Source organism: Notamacropus eugenii, chromosome 4 (genome assembly GCF_028372415.1).
Source record: "Notamacropus eugenii isolate mMacEug1 chromosome 4, mMacEug1.pri_v2, whole genome shotgun sequence".
NCBI lineage: Eukaryota > Metazoa > Chordata > Mammalia > Diprotodontia > Macropodidae > Notamacropus > Notamacropus eugenii.
In genome coordinates, this window is record NC_092875.1 from 168435163 (window position 1) to 168455303 (window position 20141).

Here is a 20141-nt window from a genome sequence, read left to right on the forward strand (position 1 = left end):
AAAGACTTACAGTTTTCTAAATGGGATAGCAAAAGAATATACATTTTTAGCAGTACCACGTGGAACTTATATAAAAAACTATGTACTAGGGCACAGAAATATTGAAAAGAAATGCAAAAAAAGCAGAAATAGTTAATACATCCTTTACAGACCATAACACAATAAAAAAATCATTGATTCAGGGACTACTATTAAAAAAAAACAAAACAAACCCATACCTCCAAGAGACTTAATAATGATATCCTAAATAATGAGGTGAAAAGAAAAATCATACAAACAATTACGTGAAAAAAAAATTAAAATGATGAGAAAACATACCAAAATTTCTGGGGTGCAGCTAAAGTAGTCCTCAGGGGAGAAATCATATCCCTACAAACATATATTAACAAAATAAAAAATAAGGATTAATGAACTGAATATGCATTTTTAAAAACAGAAGGCCAACAAACAAAAGTAAGCACAAAAGTAGAGATGTTTAAAATTAGAGAAACAGATTAGAAAAAAACATCAAAATGACAAAACTAAAAGCTAGTTCTTTGAAAAGACTAATAAAATTGATAACCTTTAGCTAACCTGGTTATAGAAGAACAGAAAATAAAATTGCTGATATGGTAACAAGGTAAAATTACAACAAAACTAGAAGAAATAAAAAGAATAATCAGAATATATTATGCTCTATAAAACTGAGAACATATTCACATAAAAATAGAGGATTAAGATAGAAATTTTTAATAATCTAATCTCAGATAAGGAGATTGCAAAGAACAACAGAAGGTAAAAAACCTCCTGGTCCTAAAGAATTAAAATAACAATTGTATCAAAATGTTAAAGAACAATTAGTGCCCATGATTCATAAATTATTCGCCAAAACTGAGCAAGGACCATACCAGAATCTTTCTATGCAATATGTAGTCCAGATACCTAAGCCAGGAAAGGATAAAACAAAGGAAGACTATAGGCCAACAACCATTTAATGAATAATGACTCAAAGAAATTTTTAAAATTTTAAACAAAATCCTGTGAAGTAGACTACAGCAATTTTTCTAATAAATCAGTCATTTATAAGTCTGACTTATTCTAGGGAAGAGAGAATGGTTCAACATTAGGAAAACAACTAACATAATCCTATTAAAACCCACAACATCCCAAACCATGTGATCAACTCAACAGAGATAGAAAAAGCCTTTAATAAAGTACAACACTAATTAAAAAACAAAAACCTCTACAAAGTATAGAAATAGAGCAACTGTGTTAAAATGTCATGAAAAGCACCTATCTAAAAACAAAAGCAAGCACTAGAATCTTTTCCAATAACTCACAATAAAGCAAGGGTGGCTACTCATCCCATTATTATTTTATATAATTCTCGACATGCAATAAGAGATAGAAATTCAAAACATAAAGATAAAGAGGAGATAAAGATATATCTGTTGACAGTTTACAAAGGAAAATGCTAGTGAATCGAAGATACTAGAGACAATAAATGCAGTCACTACAATTGCAGGTTACAAAATCCTCATAAATCAACTGGATTGCTATGTAATGAAACAAGTAAGAGAAGAATAGAAAAACAGTGGAAACAACTATAAAATACAGAAAATATCTGGAGATCAATCGACCAAGGAATTAAAACAATTTGTACAAATTCAATTACTAAGTGCTCCTTATAAAAATAACAAAGTTAAATAGTAGAAAGAACATTCAATGCTCAAGGCTAGCTTACTGTCCCAATATAATAAAAATGACTATACTACCAAAGACAATTTACTGTTTTAATGCTGTACCAATTATGAAGGAGGTATTTTTAAAAACTTAATAAAAATTCATTTGGAAAATGAATTCAATTGGAAAAAACAAAAGCTATAGAACATTACTGGAAAGATGAAACAAGTAGGGATGAAGAGGGCACAGCACTTCTAGCCCTCAAACTCTAATATAAAGCAGCAATCATCTAAATCATCTGGAACTGGTTTAAGGGAAAAAATCAAACAACAGAAAGCAGCATCCAATACTTGATTAAATGGAAAATATAAATTGCTTAGGTAAAATAACTTTTTATTCTATAAAAACTGTTTGGGAAAATGGAAAGCAATCTGGCAAAAACTAGGTCAACTGCAACATCTTATACCATATTCCATACTACATTCTAAATAGATGAATATCCTTAAGAGTAAAGAGAATACTATAAAAAAATGAGAAGAGAAGCAGTTCATACAGGAAGATGCACTCTAAAGCAAATATGAGATAGAGGCAATTACAAATGATAAAAACAATCTATATACAGTTTCTCTGATAAGAATTTGGTATCAAAGCTATATAAATAATTAACAAATATGTATACGAATAATTCTCTGAGAAGTGATCAAAAGATACAAACAAGTAACTTTCAAAAAAAGAGAAGCAAAAAATATTCATTACAGAATGCTACAAAAAAATAAGAGACATGGAAATCAAAATAACCCTGAGGTTTCACCTAACATCCTGAATATCAGCAAACATGACAAAAATGCAATTATCACTGCTAAGTTAGGGAATATCAGGCATACTAATATGCTGGTGTAGCTGTGAAATGTTACAGCCATTTTGGAAAATTAATATTTATAGCAGTACTTTTTGTGACAACAAAGAATTATTAATGAAGTAGATGTCTATCAACTGAGGAATATATATAAACAAATTGGGGCAGCTAGATGGTATAGTGGATAAAGCACCAGTGCAGGAGTCAGGAGGACCTGAGTTCAAATCTCACCTCAGACACTTGACACTCACTAAGTGACTTGGGCAAGTCACTTAACCCCAACTGCCTCATCCTGCGTCATCTCCAGTCATCCTGATGAATATCTGGTCACTGGATTCAGATGACTCTGGAGGAGAAGTGAGGCTGGTGACCTGCACAGTCCTCCCTCACTCAAAACAAAGTCAAGTGCAAGTCATGTCATCATTTCTCTAATGGCATGGTCTTCTTTGGTAACGAAGGATGAACACACACATATAAACAAATTATGGTACACAATTGTAATGGAATATTATTATAATGTAAGAAATGATGTATGTGAACACAAAGAAGCATGGAAAGATCTACATAAATTGATGCAAAGTGAAGTAAGTAGGGCCAAGAATACAAACATACATAACAACAACAACATAAATAAATGGAAAGAACAATCCCACAGAAAAACATGAATGAATGAATGTAACAAAATCACAAAAATTAACATGACTTGAATAAAGATATGAAAGGACAACCAAAATAAATCCCTTCATGGAAATTAGAGGTCCTCAGTTTCAATGCCTTCATCAGTTGTGTTGATTTTTTTCCCTCTTTTTTTCTTCTTTGAGTTAAAAAAAATTTCAATTTCCTATATGGGATGGCAACATCTGAATTCAGGTTTTCCTGATTCCTGGTTCAGCACTCTGTCCACTGCATGGTGAATAAAACAATCACTACTTAAAAGTTTACATTATAAGGATAAGTGCACTTATAAATATGTACAGCATAAAATGAACAAATACAAATCAGTTAAATATGAGGTAGTTTAGAAAGGAAGGCTACCAGCAGTTGGGAGGATCAAGAAGGTCCTCATACAGAAGATGATGTCTGAGCTGCATCCTAAAGGAAAAGAGGGACTAGGAGGCAAGTATAAGGAGGGAGTGCACTGCAAGCATGAGAGATGGCCAGCAAAGAAGTAGGAGATGGAAATAGAAATGTTAGCTATAGCAATAAGAGGAGAAAAAGAAATAGAAGGAATTAGAATAGGCTATGATGAAACAAAACTCTCACTCTTGGTAGATAATATGATGGTGTACTTAAAGAATCAACTAAAAAACTATGTGAAATAATTAACAACTTTGGGAAAGCTGCAGGGTATAAGATAAACTCACATAAATCATCAGCATTTCTATATATCACCAACAAACCCCAGAAGTAACAGATAGAGAAATTCCATTTAAAATAACCGTAAACAATATAAAATACTTAGGAATCTAACTTCCAAGATAAACCCAGGAACTACATAAGCACAAATGCAAAACATTTTTCACACAAATAAAGTCAGATCTAAACAACTGGAAAAATGTCAACTGCTCATAGGTAGGCCGAGCCAATATAATAAATAATAAAAATGACAATTCTGCCTAAACTAATTTACTTATTCAGTGCCATACCAATCAAACTACCAAAAAATTATCTGAAAGAGCTAGAAAAAATAAAAACAAAATTCATCTGGAAGAACAAAAGGTAAAGAATATCAAGGGAATTAATGAAAAAAATACAAAGGAAGGTGGTCTAGCAATACCATATCTCAAACTATATTATAAAACAGTAATCATCAAAACTATTTGGTACTGGCTAAGAAATACAGTGGTGGATCAGTGGAATAAATTAGGTACACAAGACACATATGCAAAAACATTCATAGGAGTCCTCTTCATGGTGGCAAAATATTGGAAATGAGGGGATACCAATCAACTGGGGAATGGCTGAACAAGCTGTAGTATATGAATGTAATGGATTACTATTATACAATAAGAAATTATGAACAAGCAAATTTCAGAAAAACCTGGAAAGACTTGTACAAACTGATTCAAAACGAAATGAGCAGAACCAGGAAAACATTGTATACAATATTAGCAACAGTGTGTGATGATCAATTGTTTTCTACAGAAAAGTCACACTCAATTCACATGCTTTCCAAAACTGTAAACTACCATATATGTGACTGACAAAAACTCACTTTCAAATTTTTAGAAATCTGTTATAACCAGAGCTACAACTGCTAAACTTTATCAATAATAGTAATAATACTAAATGAAATCGACTGTCTCCTAGTTTTTGACTAAGGGATGTAAACAAAAACTTGATATCCAAGAAAGTAATAACGTAATGGAACAAAGTTAATTATATTTCTTGAATTATACACAGCATCAAGAAGGTATAGAAAGTGCTCATTCTCAGAAAAGCTTGGGAGTAAGGAAAATAGATGATGAGAAAATAATCTGCGAGTAAATGAATACAAAGTTTGTAACATCAAATTAAACATTAAATAAAAGCTTTTTTCTGTGCTATCACTATCGGATGTTTAATTTCTTCCAAGATACTTCATTTTAAATGTTATTACCTCTTTGTTTGTTGTCAAAGGGTCCCAAATGGTCACACTGTTCCAAATCCCCTCTCTATCCAATCCCTCATACAACTGTTTCATAAGTAACCTCCTTTAAAGGTAGATCTGACTATGTGCCTCCCTTGCTCAATCAACTCCAATGGCTTCCTATTGCCTCTAAGACAAAATTGCTGTTTATCTTCTAAAGCCATTCATAACTTCACCCCAACATATCTTTCTAGCCTCACTGGACATTACACTCCCCACTGTGGTCTAGCTAAAAAAGGCCCTCTCTTTGATCCTCATGCATGACGTTCCATTTTGCACTGGCTGTCCACATGGCTGGAATGCATTTTCTCTTTACTTTTACATCCCTGAATCCCTCTGCTCCTTTAAAATACAGTTCAGAGGCCATCTCATGCACAAAGTCTTTCTTACCCTCCCACCAGCTACTCAACTGCTTCCCTCTAGTTCAGTGAATCAGCCCTCCCTAACTCAAATCAAAGTCATATCATCATCTTGATGTCATGGTCCTCTCTGAGAACAAAGGACAAACACAATAACAACAACAAACATGTATTAAGCCATGTTCCAGGCACTGTGCTAAGCACTAGGAATAGAAAAAGAAGCAAAAGACAGTCCCTGTCCTTAAGGAGCTTACAAATCTAATGGGAAGAAGAAATACAACAAACAAGCTAAATACAAGATAAATATGAAATAACAATTAAGGGAAGGCACTGGAATTAAGAGGGGTCAGGGAAAGCTTCCTGTAGAAGGTGGGATTTTAATTGGGACTTAAAGGAAGCTAGGGAGGTCAGCCATCAGAGCACAGAACGGAGGGCCAGAGAGAACAGCCAGAGCTGAGAGATAAAGAATCTTGTTTGTGGAACAGCCAGGAGACCAGTGTCACTAGACTCAAGAATAAATGTTGGGAAGTAAGGTATAAGAAGACTGAAAAGTTAGGAGGGGGCTAGGTTATGATGGGCTTTGAATGCCAAAATGCAAAAAAGGATTTTGTATTTGATTCTGGAGGAACTAGGGAGTCAATGGAGTTTATTAAGTAAGGAAGTAATATGGTCAGACCTCCCAAATTACTTTGTATTTAACTACTCTGCATACCTCTGTATTTATTCATTTTATATTTGTCATATGTACACACACAAATACAGAAACACATGTTATATATTGCATTCTGTATTCATGTGATCACCAATGCCTAGTTCAGTGCCTGTCACTTAAATAACTCTTTCAAAGATCACTCTCTTTAATATGCTGTAAAAGTAGACTCAATAAGATGAAATAGAGTGAAATGTACCTAAAAAGGCAACAGCCAAATTATAGAGGGTCTTGAATCGTAGACTAACAAATGTGGTATTTATTCAATATGCAAAAGTGATCTATTTGAAGGATTTTGCATAAAGAACTACTATGATCATGGGCTTTCCAACTGGAAAGGTGATCCTCTGGTCTGATATAAACACACAAGTGTGATCAGATTAACCTGATAATAGCATATGAAATCAGAAGACACTCAAAGTGGAAAGCCTGCTAGAAAATTATTTCAGTAGTCCAACTAAGAGAAAAACGAGGTGTGAAAACCATCAAGATGAGATTGGTGGAAGACATGGCAGAAACAGAAATGATAACACTTGGTAATTAATTAGATTATGTGGGAGCAGGGAAAAGAGTAAAATATGACTCTTAAGAGTATATGTAAATGGGAAAATGGTGGTGCCACTAACAGAATTATAGGCGTCAGGAAAATAAGGAAGATTTAGGAAAAACGACACTAAATATCTACATAGACAGTGGTAAGTGAAATCACTGAGACAAGCAATAATTTTTATACAGTTTCATTTTGTGACAGCAGTAGTTATGTGTATCTTATGCTACCAACACTAGGCTGACTCAATGTGATTACACCCAGATAAAGAGAACTGAGGTGTTTTCCCAAACTTTAGTTAATTCTGTCTGCTGACAGCTGGATTCCATGTCATATATACATTTCTTTTGCTCTGTTTTAAAGAATGTATACTAACCCAAGGAAATGTTCAAGAGTTGTAGCTTTTGCATACTTGAATGCCTGTTAACAGATATTACAGCAGCTATTAGTGTAAAAAAGTCAAACATTTCAAGGATCATTCAAACCCACAATAAAATTGGATGAGGTATACCAAAGGAAAGTGTAGTCAAAAAAAAAATGCCAAGAACTGACAAACTATTGCTGTAAAACAGCCTAATTGATTGGGCTAATTGGTTAAAACCAACAAGCAAAGCCCTTCAGAAGGGCTGTCGTTATTGATTAAAAATAAGCAAGTTCTACAGCAAGAACAGGCTTTCTGAAGTCAATATGACATGCAGCTGGGGGTGAAGAATATTAAAATGTGGCAAAACTTTGTTACATAATGCCAAATTATGTATAACAAGTGACTGTGGCAAAAGAACATATAGCATATTAAAAGTTTTTTTTAAAGATATAAAAAGATGTAGAATCTCAGATCTACTTGTCAAGCTCTCTCTTGACCTCCAGTCTCACTACTCCAACTGCTTTTTAGACATCCCAAACTGCAGACATTTTACACTCAACAAATCCAAAATTGAACTGATTATTTTTCTTCTTCAAAACCTCCCCTTTTTCTAACTTCCCTTTTCCTGACAAGCATACCACCATCCTCTAAATTACCCAGGCTTGAAAACCATGAGCCATCCTTAACTCCTCACTCTCTCATCCGTGACACTGAATCTTTCTTCAAGTCATGCCCATTCTGCCTTTAGAATATCTCTCTAATATGCCTCTGATACTGTGATGCTACTTGGTGCCCTTACTCTAAGTCTATCTCTTTTCCAATCCATTCCCCTCTCTCAGCCGTGAAACTGATTTTCCTCAAACACCAACGTCCAAAATCAAATGTAAGATCCTACTTGGCTTTCAAAACCAAACAGTTTTCGTAACTTGGCCCTTTCTCACATTTTTAATCATATTATACCTCTGCAACCCAGTGATTCTGAGTTCCTTGCTGTTTTGTTTTTGTATATGACACTCCATCCTAAAGTTTTCACTTGCTGTTCCCCATGCCTCTGGGTAGTATGATGGATAGAGTACTGGGTCTGGAATCATGAAGACATGAGTTCAAATATAGCCTCAGACTCTTACTAGCTGTTAACGAAGGCAAATCACTTAAACTTTGCCTGCCTCAGTTCCTTGAAAATATCTAAGCATCTCACGCACCTACCCACACCCAAACATCTTGCCATTTGCCTCACCCTTTTTCTTTTTCTACCCAGAAAAGGATTCTCTAAGACCAGACCTTCTCACCATCGTCTCAGTTAGATGGTAATCCACATTTTTATTTTTAATTTGTAATTTAGTGCTCAGTACAGTGCCTGGGAAATACATTCATCTACGGGAAAGTTACTCATCTATGAAACTTTTCATTCGTTAAAATTAAAAAGAGAGAAAAAAGGCAGGCCAAGTACCATTTGGCATTTGACAAATGCAAAAGATAACTAAACATGAATTTATTTATCTAAAATATTTTAAAATCTATGTCTCTGCATCTTTGGCAAATGAATAACTAGAAATAGCTTACTGCCTGGGAAATCTTCACTGTTTCAGTAGTTGAGACACTATTTAACAACATATATTTATGCAATATTGACTTGCTTCTAAAGCACTAATTAACTTCCGACTACTATTAATATATAAACTCTTGATCAAATACTGAAATCCACAAAGCCCATATATTAGTTAGGGCCTGACTGCCAAAATAAGGAACTAGTGACTTGAGGTTTGCAAAATTATAATTTAGATAGTTTGTACAGTAATGGCATAAAATGTGAAGCAGCATGTTGCAATACAAAGAGGGTAGGTTCTGGAGTCAAAGGACTAACATTCAAACTGTGAAAGTCATTATCTATGTAAACAAATCATATAACATTTCTGAACCCTTCCCCTCATCTGCATGATGTAAAGTCTAGCCTCTAAATATGGCCTCTAGAATCCTTTCTCATTCAAAATCTACAATTATATTATTACCATGAAATTATAAAGCCCAGTGGAGTATAAAAGGTGGTGCTGTGGACAGAGTGCTGGGTCTGGATTCAAAAAAACCTGAGTTCAAAAACTACTTTAGTCACTTACTAGCTGTGTGACCCTGGAAAAGTCATTTAACCTGTTTGCCTTAGTTTCTTCAATTGTAAAATGGGGGTGATAATAACAGCATACCTCCCAGGGCTGGCATGAGGTTCAAATAAGATATTTGAAAATAATATTTATAAAGCACTTAGCAGTGTCTGGCACACAGCTGGTGCTATGGAAGTGCTCGTTATGGTTGTTCTATAATTGAAATAGAGTTGTTTGCTTCTATCAAGTTCTAAAACCATTCTTTTACATTTGGGAGTGGCATCCTTCCATTAATGTTTCTAAATAGCCATACCCATTAAACTATCAGATAATTATTTTCTAGAGCTGGATAAAATAATATCAAAATTCATTTGGAAGAACAAAAGGTCCAGAATATCAAAGGGACTAATGAAAAGAAATGCTTGGGAAGGTGGCCTAGAGCTACCAGACCTCAAATTGTACTATAAAGCAGCAATTATCAAAACTACTTGGTATTGGCTAAGAAACAGAAGGGTAGACAAGTGGAATAGACTTTGCACTCAAGACACAGTAGGCAAGGAATATAGCAACCTCCTGTTTGATAAACCCAAGGACCCCAGCTTCTGGGATAAGAACTCACTGTTTGACAAAAATTGCTGGGAAAACTGGATAACAGTGTGGTGGAAACTAGGCATAGACCCATGCCTGACACCATACACAAGAATAAAGTTCAAATGGGTACATGATTTAGGTGTAAAGATTGATGCCATGAATAAACTGGAGAAACAAGGAATAGTGTATTTATCAGATTTATGGAGAAGAGAAAAATTTTTTACTAAAGAAGAGATAGAAAGCATTATGAAATGCAAGATGGATAATTTTGATTACATTAAATTGAGAAGTTTTTGCACAACCAAACCCAACGCAACCTAAATTCAGAGGGATGTAGTAAATTGGGAAAGAATTTTTACGGCTAAGCTCGGGGATAAAGGCCTCATTTCTAGAATATATAGAGAACTGACTCAAATGTATAATCATACAAGTCATTCCCCAATTGATAAATGGTCAAAGGATATGAACAGGCAATTTTCAGAGGAAGAGGTTAAGGCTATCTATAATCATATGAAAAAATGCTCTAAATCACTTTTGATCAGAGAGATGGAAATCAAAACAACCCTGAGGTACCACATCACACCTATAAGATTGGCAAACATGACAGAACAAGAAAATGACAAATGCTGGAGAGGATGTGGGAAAGCTGGAACACTAATTCATTGTTGGTGGAACTGTGAGCTCATCCATCCATTCTGGAGAGCAATTTTGAACTATACCCAAAGGGCTACAAAAATATGCATACCCTTTGACCAGCAATATCACTACTAGGACTGTATCCCCAAGAGATCATAAAAATGGGAAAGGGTCCCACGTGTACAAAAATATTTATAGCAGCACTCTTTGTAGTTGCTAAAAACTGGAAGTCAAGGGGATGCCCATCAATTGGGGAATGGCTCAATAAATTATGGTATATGAATGTAATGGAGTACTATTGTGCCATAAGAAATGATAAACAAGAAAACTTCAGAGAGGCCTGGAAAGACTTATATGAGCTGATGCTGAGTGAAAGGAGCAGAACCAGGAGAACTTTGTGCACAGCAACGACCACAGTGTGCGAGAGTTTTTCTGGTAGACGTGGAATTTCGTAATAATGCAAGAATTTATTTAAAAAAAAAAATCCCAATGGTGGTTTTCTAAGGCAAAACGCCTTCCACACTCAGAGAAAGAAACATGGAATTCATTCGCAGAATGTAGCAGATCATGTTTGTGTGTGTGTGTGTTTTTGTGTGTCATGTTTTGATTTGTTATATGATTTCTTCGATTTCTTTTAGTTTGACTACATAGCATGACTATAGTGAAAATGTACTCAGTAGGAAAGTATATGCAGAACCTATATAGAATTGTATGCTGTCGTGGGGAGGGAGGGGGGTAGTGGGGGGGAGGTGTGAGGGGGATAAAATCTTAATTTTATGGCAGTGATTGTAAAACATTAAAAAATAATAATAATTAAATTAAATTAAAAAAAATAAAAACACCTGCAGAATTAAAAAAACAAAAACACCTGCAGAATTAAAAAAAAAAATGTTTCTAAATAATCCAGAAAGAAACATCAGGTAACCCCATAAAGTTACCCTTGTAACAACTGTAACTTATTTATAAAAATTTACTGAAGAATGAATATACAGTCTGAGATGTCATATAATTGGAGGTTATTAATTAACTCTAGTCCACAACGTTATTTAAGTTCTTTAGCATACCTTAAATTAATACTATCTATATGGATTGCCTTTCTTAAATTAAAAAAAAAGTAAATATAACTTTTAATGCTATTTTTCTACTATGCTTCCATTATATTGGTTACTAAGAAGATTCCCCAGGAAAATGTCACTATTAATTCAAGAATAGGGGGACCTATGGAATGAAAGATGGCCTATTAAGCTATCAAATAAATCAGTTACTGTTTGTGTTGCCACTGCTATTGAGAAATCAGAATGGGAAGATTCCCAGTGATGAACATATTGCTCTCTGAGTATTTGACTCTAAAGCAACTTTATGTATGTGCTGTCAGAAAGCAAAATTTATGTTTTGCTAATCATCAGCACTGCTACAAGTGTGGCTTTGTCATACATAGACTCGATGCTTAAAAGATTTAGTTTTGAAGTGAGAAGAACCAGGAGAATATTATACACAGTAACAGTCAGAGTGTGCAAAGACAGTTTTTGATAGACTTAGCCCTTCACAGCATTGTAAGGACCTAAAACATTTCCAAAGGATTCATGATGCAAAATGCCATCCACATCCAGAAAAAGAACTATGGAGTTGGAATTAAGAATGAAGCAGACTATTTTATCCTTTGTTATGTTTTGTTTTTCTCATGGTTTCTGCCATTCATTTTAATTCTTCTATGCAACATGACTAATGTGAAAATGTGTTTAAAAAGAATTTATGTGTAGAGCCCACATAAGATTACATGCCATTTTGAGGATGGAGGGGGAAAGAAGGTGAAAAAAATTTAAAACTTATGAACATGATTGTTGAAAATTGAAAACAAATGAATAAATCAGGAAAATTTAAAAAAAATTTAGTCTTCCTAGCCAGTCCTCCAAGCCTGAGTAAATCTGCGATTTCTGCTTTGAGCTGCTTTCTTCAAGGCAACTTGGCTATGTGACAACTGTATCAGAATATATAACTAGTCATTTGAGAACTCTTGAACAACACCTGAAAGGATGAAAATTATGATAATAGTGACTAAAGGCATAAAAGTATTTTAGAAATGAAAATAAGTTTGATCAGATATCCAAGTTGTGGAAAATTTAAAATGGTGGCTTCCAAAAATTTCATTCTAGCCTGACTAAATATTTTTTACAACGAAGAGTCCTCAAAGTTAATCAATTTTTCTTACAGAATGTCCTTCTGAGATTTTTCCTTTTAGTACAAATATATAATTATATACATCTTGGGAGAAACAAAAAAAAAAAGAAGCATCCCCAATTTCTTCAACTAATCCTCATAGATTCTCTAAAGTGAAGTAAATGACCTCATTCCACTGGGTCCTAGAAGAAAACATTACAACTTCTATTTTTAATCTAAAAAAGAGAAAAAAATAAACTTTACTAATATTCACACTAATAGCTTCACTGAATGACGTGAGATAGTAAGTTCCACATCACTGAGAAACAGTCTTCATTGTTTTGTTTTCAGCTTACTTATTACAGTTTATGCATGCTTACATGAGTGGATTTACAAGTATTACATAGCTTTAACTAAAGTAATCCTAACAAAATGGACAAGTGGCCCAAAGATTTCTACACAGAAAAATTCTTATGAAGAAAAAACAAATGAACTACAAAAAAAACCCAAAAACAAACAGTATAACACTTCTACTATGAGCAATTCAGTCCCATTATAAGGTACAAATGATGATGACCCAATCTGATCCAATAAGATTAGACAAAAATCAAAATTATAAACATTTGAAATATAGATTTGCATCAACTCAATCAGCATACATTGTGCCTTGAGATTAGATAATAATAGAGACATTTTACATTATGCTTTAACGTTTGCAAAGTGCTCTACATATATTCTTATTTTGTCTTATTTGAGCTAATGATAGCGTAAAGACATTTAAAAACTAAGCTTATTTCTGGAAAAAAAAATGTATTACTTAAAAACTCTCAAATCTGCACACTTTATCTCTGTAACTGAACTTTCTAACCTATTTAAAAATCTTCCAAATGAAGAGTTTCAATGGGTTTGGAAGCTATTTGTTAAAAATCCAAGTTTCCTATTAGTTTCCAAGAACAGACTAAAATAAGATTGAAATTTACTAGCTAGACAAAATTCAACAATAATCTTTGTAGATTATCCAAATTTATAACACATAGGTTAGATGTAAAAATCAGTTATCATGATTTAGTAAGCATATTTAATATGCTTATCCAATTGCCTATTTGTATCCATTAAGTATCTTTTTCATCTATGATACTCATTAAAACCAAGTAGAAAATAAACTTTGAACCACTTTCAAATCACTGTTTCAAAAAAGTGTTAAAGCAATATTTTATTCAATCACATTACTCACCCTAAAATATTGACAAGAATAACAAAAAATTTTTGTATCATTAAAACAATAGCAAACACTCATGATCTTCAAAAGTGAAAATCTTTTTTAATATATAGAAACTTTAGAAGAAATTAAATCCACGTAGGAACAAAATGAGTCAAATGTCATTCATCCTTGTTTCCTGTGTATTACTTATTCCTGATGATGCAGTGAATCTACAGAAAGTAATTTTATATCCCAATGCTCATTCAATTACAAAAAGCATTTGTTTTAGCTGCCTGCACAAGGTCTACTAAATATTAAATACAAAAAAATAATATCAGAATAGCAACTTGTCCTTGGACAGCTTGTCTGAACCTATCAAAAAAAAGGACCAGAAGTTCCCAATGGTCTTTTAAGGCAAAATGCCTTCCCTATCCAGAGAAAGAACTATGGAATTCAATCGCAAAATGTAGCAGATCATTTTCTTTTGTATTACATTTTGATTTGTTTTATGATTTCTCCCATTCATTTTAATTCTTCTATACAACATGACTAAGATGAAAATGTTAAAAAAAAAAAAAAAAGGACCAGAAGAACAAGATAACAGTCATGATAGATGGAGAGAAAAGCAGCATGAGGGAAATCTGCAATTGCACTGTACCAGGAATTCTTAAATCTTTTTAGCTTTGTTCCTTTACCCCTTTGGGAGCCTGGTAAAGCCAGACTTCTCAGAAAAATGTTTTTCAACGTAAAAATGAAAATAGATAAGATTACAAGAAAACCAATTATACTGAAATAAAAATATCAAAATATTTTTTAAAAACAAGTTTATGACCCTCAAGTTAAACCCTATGACAAAAGAAGATAGGCTAAAGTAGGAAGAAAAACTCAAGTGTGTCATGTGTCATGTGTCAGAAGTCATACTAGGTATGAAGGTGACAGGAGAAATGTGTAAGAGCAAAACCCACAAATGGAAAACTAAATTCTGGAATATTCTTTAAGGTAAGAAAAAATAAAAGAATTTTTTTTTAAGGACAACTAAGAACAAGATATTCCAAATGAATACATTTAAACTAAGAAAATGTAACAATAGAGGATTCAGCATACTTTTTTTATCTGGGCTGGAAAATGGAGAAATTTTTTTAAAACCCCCAAAATAAAAGAGAAAGACTATAAATAAAAGTAATTTCAAGGAGTATGGAAGAGGACAAGGCAATAGGGCAGAAGGGTGGGGTTGGCAGAATTTCTGAAACTAGGATGAGATCCATGTTGGAATACCCAACCACATGGGCAAAATTCTGATTTTAAAATGGCAATGGGGAAGGGGAAAATAATACTATAAAATAATTTAAATGAAAAAAAAAAAACAAACAAACCATAAAGCTCTGTCCACTAATTCTGAGTAGTATAGGATGCGGCAGCCATTCACTCTTTATCGTAACTCTAAAAGGGATGGTACAAGGACTCAAAGAGCTGAAAGCAATGACAGCCACGAAGGCCAGTTATCAAGTACGCCTCAAATCTCAGTCAGTGTCAGCAAACAACTAGGGCCAGAATGGTGGTAAGAATTGTACCTCTTCTCTGCTGAGCAATAGCAGTTTCTACCATTCTGGTGACAGAGGATTGAATATTGTTGCTGATTTAAAAGATGAAATAAAGGGCAGAATGAAGTGAGGGCTCCCTAATTTTTTAAGGGACTTAAACTTGTTCTAGCCAAAAATGGGCAGAATAGACTTAGCAAGAAGGGCCACCTTATCCTCTGAGAACAAAATATTAGAACTCCTACTAGTAGTACCATTACCATAACCACTACAGCAACATTTATATAATAGGAATTTAAGAGTATCTCAAAGGACCAAGCTTTGTCAATTGATGCATTATATTTTTAAACCATAAAGAAAACAGGATGAAAATTCTTATTTCAAAATAAAAAATTTTATGTCAGTTGACATGCCTAGACTTTCTAATGTTAAGGTTTGCAAGAACTTTACATACAATATCTTATTCGATCTTCACAACAGTACTATGAAATAAAAACTACTACTCTCATTTTACAGATAAGGAAATTTATATTCAAAAAGATTAAGTGACTTACCCATGGTCACACAGTAAGTACTGGAGGTAGAATGCAAACCCAGGTCTCTCCTGACTCCAAATCCAGTGCTCTTTCCACTACACCACGCTGCCTCTCTAAAGAAGAGATGTAGAGAGGATTTAAAGTATGGAGGAGAGGAGGCAAGGGAGCTTATAATAGATGACTGTAATTTTGTTAGTAAGAGACGAGGCAAGGTCAAAAGCAAAGGAGAGTTACAGGTCAAAATCACTACCAAATGAGAACTCTGCCAAGGAGTCACCTTCTAAGAATAAGCAATGTGCAAAAGTGTATGCATTAACTCCTATTATTTCTTAAAGAAATTTAACCAGTGCAAAACTGTTACCACAGTCAACAAGATAAAAAAGAGCCCCCAAACTTCCTTAATCAGCTGGCCCTTCACCTTTCTTGCCAAGTGAAACACTGGTTTGGAATACAAGTTCACTTATAAAACATGAGAGAAGCTTTAGATTTGGATTTAAAGAGCATTTCTCTATTAAGAATAACAAAATTGAATGAAGTTATTTTACCTATGTGATCCCTAGTTGATATTTTTTCTGTTAGTGACCCTCAAAAGAAAAATGGTATCCCATTCCTACTTTATATAATTCCATTTCAGAAAATAAACAAATAAAGCTAAATGCATTAAAACATCTGCCTTGGAAAAACCAATTAGCATGAGAAGTCTATATAGTTCCCCTCACCCCAAAAAGTTCTATTTACTTTTGCAGCAACAAGTTAACTACCTGAGATGTTACCAAAAATATACAACCAGAATCCAAGTTGTGAGGGGGAAAAAAATTATATTTAAATAGAAAATACTAAACCATATGTAGTAGAACGTATCCTTTAAATTGATAGCTATCTTCTCACCTAAAAACTATCATAGTGGACTTTTTGCCAAGACAGTTCACTTGAAAGCAGGCTGACTACCCAGTTCTCACATGACTAATCCCGAAAAACCTAGAAATTGCACCAGACCAAATAATGGTCTCTTAAGAAATCAGGGCAGGTAAGCAATATGGCAGTCTCTCTCAAAGAATTCCAGAGACATAGGCTGATAGGTTCTCAAAGAAAAAGGGCACTTTCCAAAGAAAGCCTCACAGTGGTCAGAAACCCAGTATATGGGAAATTGGAAGCTACCAAGAAAAAGAACAACCAGTCCAAGACAAGTCTGGGGCCATGGGCTCCCAATTCCCTAATTCTGTTCTGAGATATCATAAAAAGAACTACAAATTCAGTACTCTGAATCTGAAAGATCTAGGGGGTCCCAATCCTAGGAAGTACAGATTAATTAGCACAGGGTGACTGAGATTGAGATCAAGTAGGACCCAACCACTCCATTCAAAAACATATCAGGAGTGAAGCCTAGCCCTGGTTTAAAGCCCCAATTTCCCCAACTAAGGCTGGAAAGAGGAGAAAACTAAATAATTATAATAGATGGAGAGATACCTCAAAATTCAACCACAAGGAATAACTCTATAAGCAGAGAGACAGAGAAAAAAATGTTTTCTACAAAGACCACATTAATATCTCAAAGAAATTAAATAGGAAGTTTAAAAAATAGAATAAAAGTTGAGGAAATGAGAAGAAAGTAAGTAGCTCAGAACATAAAGAAGTAAACTTAAGTAACAGCTTCCCTAATAATCATAATGGACCAAACAGAAATTAATGACTCTATGAGAAACAATAGGGGGGGGAAAAGGAAGAAATGTAAGGTATCTGATAGAAAAAACCAAGTAACTTGGAAAACAAGTAGAAAAGAGACAGTTCATTGGACTACCTGAAAACGATGGTAATAAAGAGCCTGTAACCCATATTTCAAAATATCAAAAATGAAAAATGACTGTTTGAATCTGAGAGCAAAGTGACAATGGCAAGAAACAATCACTTCCTGAAAGAAACCCCCCCAGAAATTTCAGCCAAAATCCAGAATTCCCACATCAAAGAAAAAATGCCGCAAACACTCAGAGTTTGAGTACCAAGAAATTATGGTCAGAATCAAATAAAACCTGGTAACTTCTATCATAACAAAGAAGAAATCTTAGAATGCAATATTCCAGAAGGCAAAAGATAAAGTCTAAGAGCTGCAAAGCTGAATACCGTTCTGTAGGGGGGAAAACTGGACCTTTAATGGATAGAAGTTTCTCTTTCAAGGATTTCTGATAGATGGCGGAGTTGAAAGACTCATATACTCTAGTGCTTCCCCCACAGCCCACAAAATACCTGTAAAAATGGCTCTCAACAAAGTCTAGAGCAGCAGAAGCCACAGAACAACAGAGCAAAAGAGGTTTCCAGCCAAAGGTAACCAGGAAGGCCAACAGGAAAGGTCTATCTCACAGGACACTGAGCAGAGTGGAGCACAACCCTGGCTAAACAGCACTGGAAGGAATAGGACCTGAACAGACTTCCAGGCAGAGTTCCTAGCAGGGAGGGTCCCAGATACCTTGACCCACAAGCGACAAAGAAAGCTCCAAAGGTCAGTGGGAGAAGGCTTTCCCAGCTGGGCGGGAGGAAACTGGGTTTCTCCAGCAACAGCCCCAGGCGATGGCAGAGGCAGCAGACTGCAGGCAGCTACAGAGGACATGAAGCAACCTGGATCCATTGTTCAGGCAGCTCAGTTTAAAGCCTCTGGTGGTAGGGAGCAGCTAATCTAAACCCCAGCCCTGAGTGACGGCCCTGTTGCACCCAAAGCCCAGGGGAACCCAGCAGCTGAGTCTAATCTCTTGACAAAGGATTCAGAAGCCAACTTAACTGGCTGGGGAAAACGCACAAAAAAGGGGAAAAAAATAAGACCATAGAAGGTTACTTTCTTGGGGAACAGGTGCTCCTCCCATCCTTCTGGATGAGGAAGAACAAGGCTTACTGTCACAGGAAGTTAAGACCCCTGCCTCCAGGGCCTCCAAAGTGAACTTAAACTAAGCTCAGGCAATGGAAGAGCTTAAAAAGTGAGTTAGCAGCTTGCTAAAGGAGAACCAAAAAAATGCTGATGAAAATAACACCTTTAAAAAAAAGGCTAACTCAAATTGGAGAAAGAGGACCAAAAAGCCAATGAGGAGAAGGAGGCATTAAAAAGCAGAATTAGCCAAATGGAGGAGAAGGGTCAAAAGCTCACTGAACAAAATAGTTCTCTGAGAGAATTGAGTTCAGGGAAATGAATGACTATTAGTTAAACCAAGCAGTTAGAAAACAAAACTAAAAGTTTGAAAAAATAGAAGATAATGTGAAACAACTCCTTGGAAAAACAACTGACCTGGAAAACAGATCCAAGAAGAAAATTTAAAAATTACAGGACTACCTGAAAGCCATGATTAAAAAAAGATCCTAGACATTACCTTCCATGAAATTATCAAGGAAAACTGCCCTGATATTCTAGAACCAGAGGGCAAAAAATATACTGAAAGAATCCACCGACCACCTCCTGAAAGAGACCTGAAAAGAGAAACTCCTAGGAATACTGTGGCCAAACTTCAGAGTTCCAAGGTCAAGGAGAAAATACTGCAAGCAGCTAGAAAGAAATAATTTGAGCATTGTGGAAATATAATCAGGATAACACAGGATCTGGCAGCTTCAACATTAAGAGATTGAAGGGCTTAGAATAGGATATGCCAGAAGTAAAAGAAACTGGGATTAAAACCAAGAATCACCTACCCAGCAAAACTGAGTATATTACTTCAAGGGAATAAATGGTCATTCAACGGTACAAAATGACACATATATAGCCTGTATTGAATTGCTTACCTTCTCAGTGGGGATGGGTAGAGAGGGAAGGAAAGAAGGTGGAATTCAAATTATTGGAAACAAATGTTGAGAATTATTATTGTTTATAACCGAGAAATAAGAAACACAAGTAATGGGGTATAAATATTTATCTTGCCCTACAAGAAAAGAAAGAAGATGGGGATAAGGGAAGGGTTGGGTGTGATAGAAGGGAGGGCTCATTGAGGGAAGGGGTAATCAGAATGCAAGGTATTAGGGGATGGGGGGAGGGGAGAGATGGGTAGAAAATTTGGACATGTCACAAAGTGATGTAAAAGCAATTAGTATTAAAACGACTGAATTAATTGTTGAGACTAAATCAGAGACATCTTTAGTTTGGGGAAATGAATTTTAGTCTAAGTCTCCTAGAGGCAGGTAACTTCAGGTAAAATTTGGCATTGATAGAAAAGTTAAGGTTTTAATGTAAGTTTGATTTCATGATTGTTATTTAAGCAGGAACTAGAACAGGTACAGAAAGGCATGTAA

At 34.8% G+C, this 20141-nt stretch overlaps 1 protein-coding gene across 10 annotated transcripts in view; it reads right to left on the reverse strand.

Annotated features, from left to right (window-relative positions):
• WWP1 (WW domain containing E3 ubiquitin protein ligase 1) overlaps positions 1–20141 on the reverse strand; it is a 148422-nt gene that overhangs the window by 93870 nt on the left and 34411 nt on the right. For 5 of the 10 annotated variants that reach the window (XM_072603633.1, XM_072603642.1, XM_072603637.1 and 2 more), the window contains 2 exons: positions 15900–15994; positions 319–369 (listed from right to left, as the gene is read on the reverse strand). The exons of 2 other annotated variants lie outside the window; for them this stretch is intronic. The gene's annotated coding sequence lies outside the window, so the exon portion shown is untranslated. The remainder of the gene's footprint in view (positions 1–318; positions 370–15899; positions 15995–20141) is intronic. 3 more of the 10 variants (XM_072603638.1, XM_072603634.1, XM_072603639.1) reach the window with 2 other exon arrangements.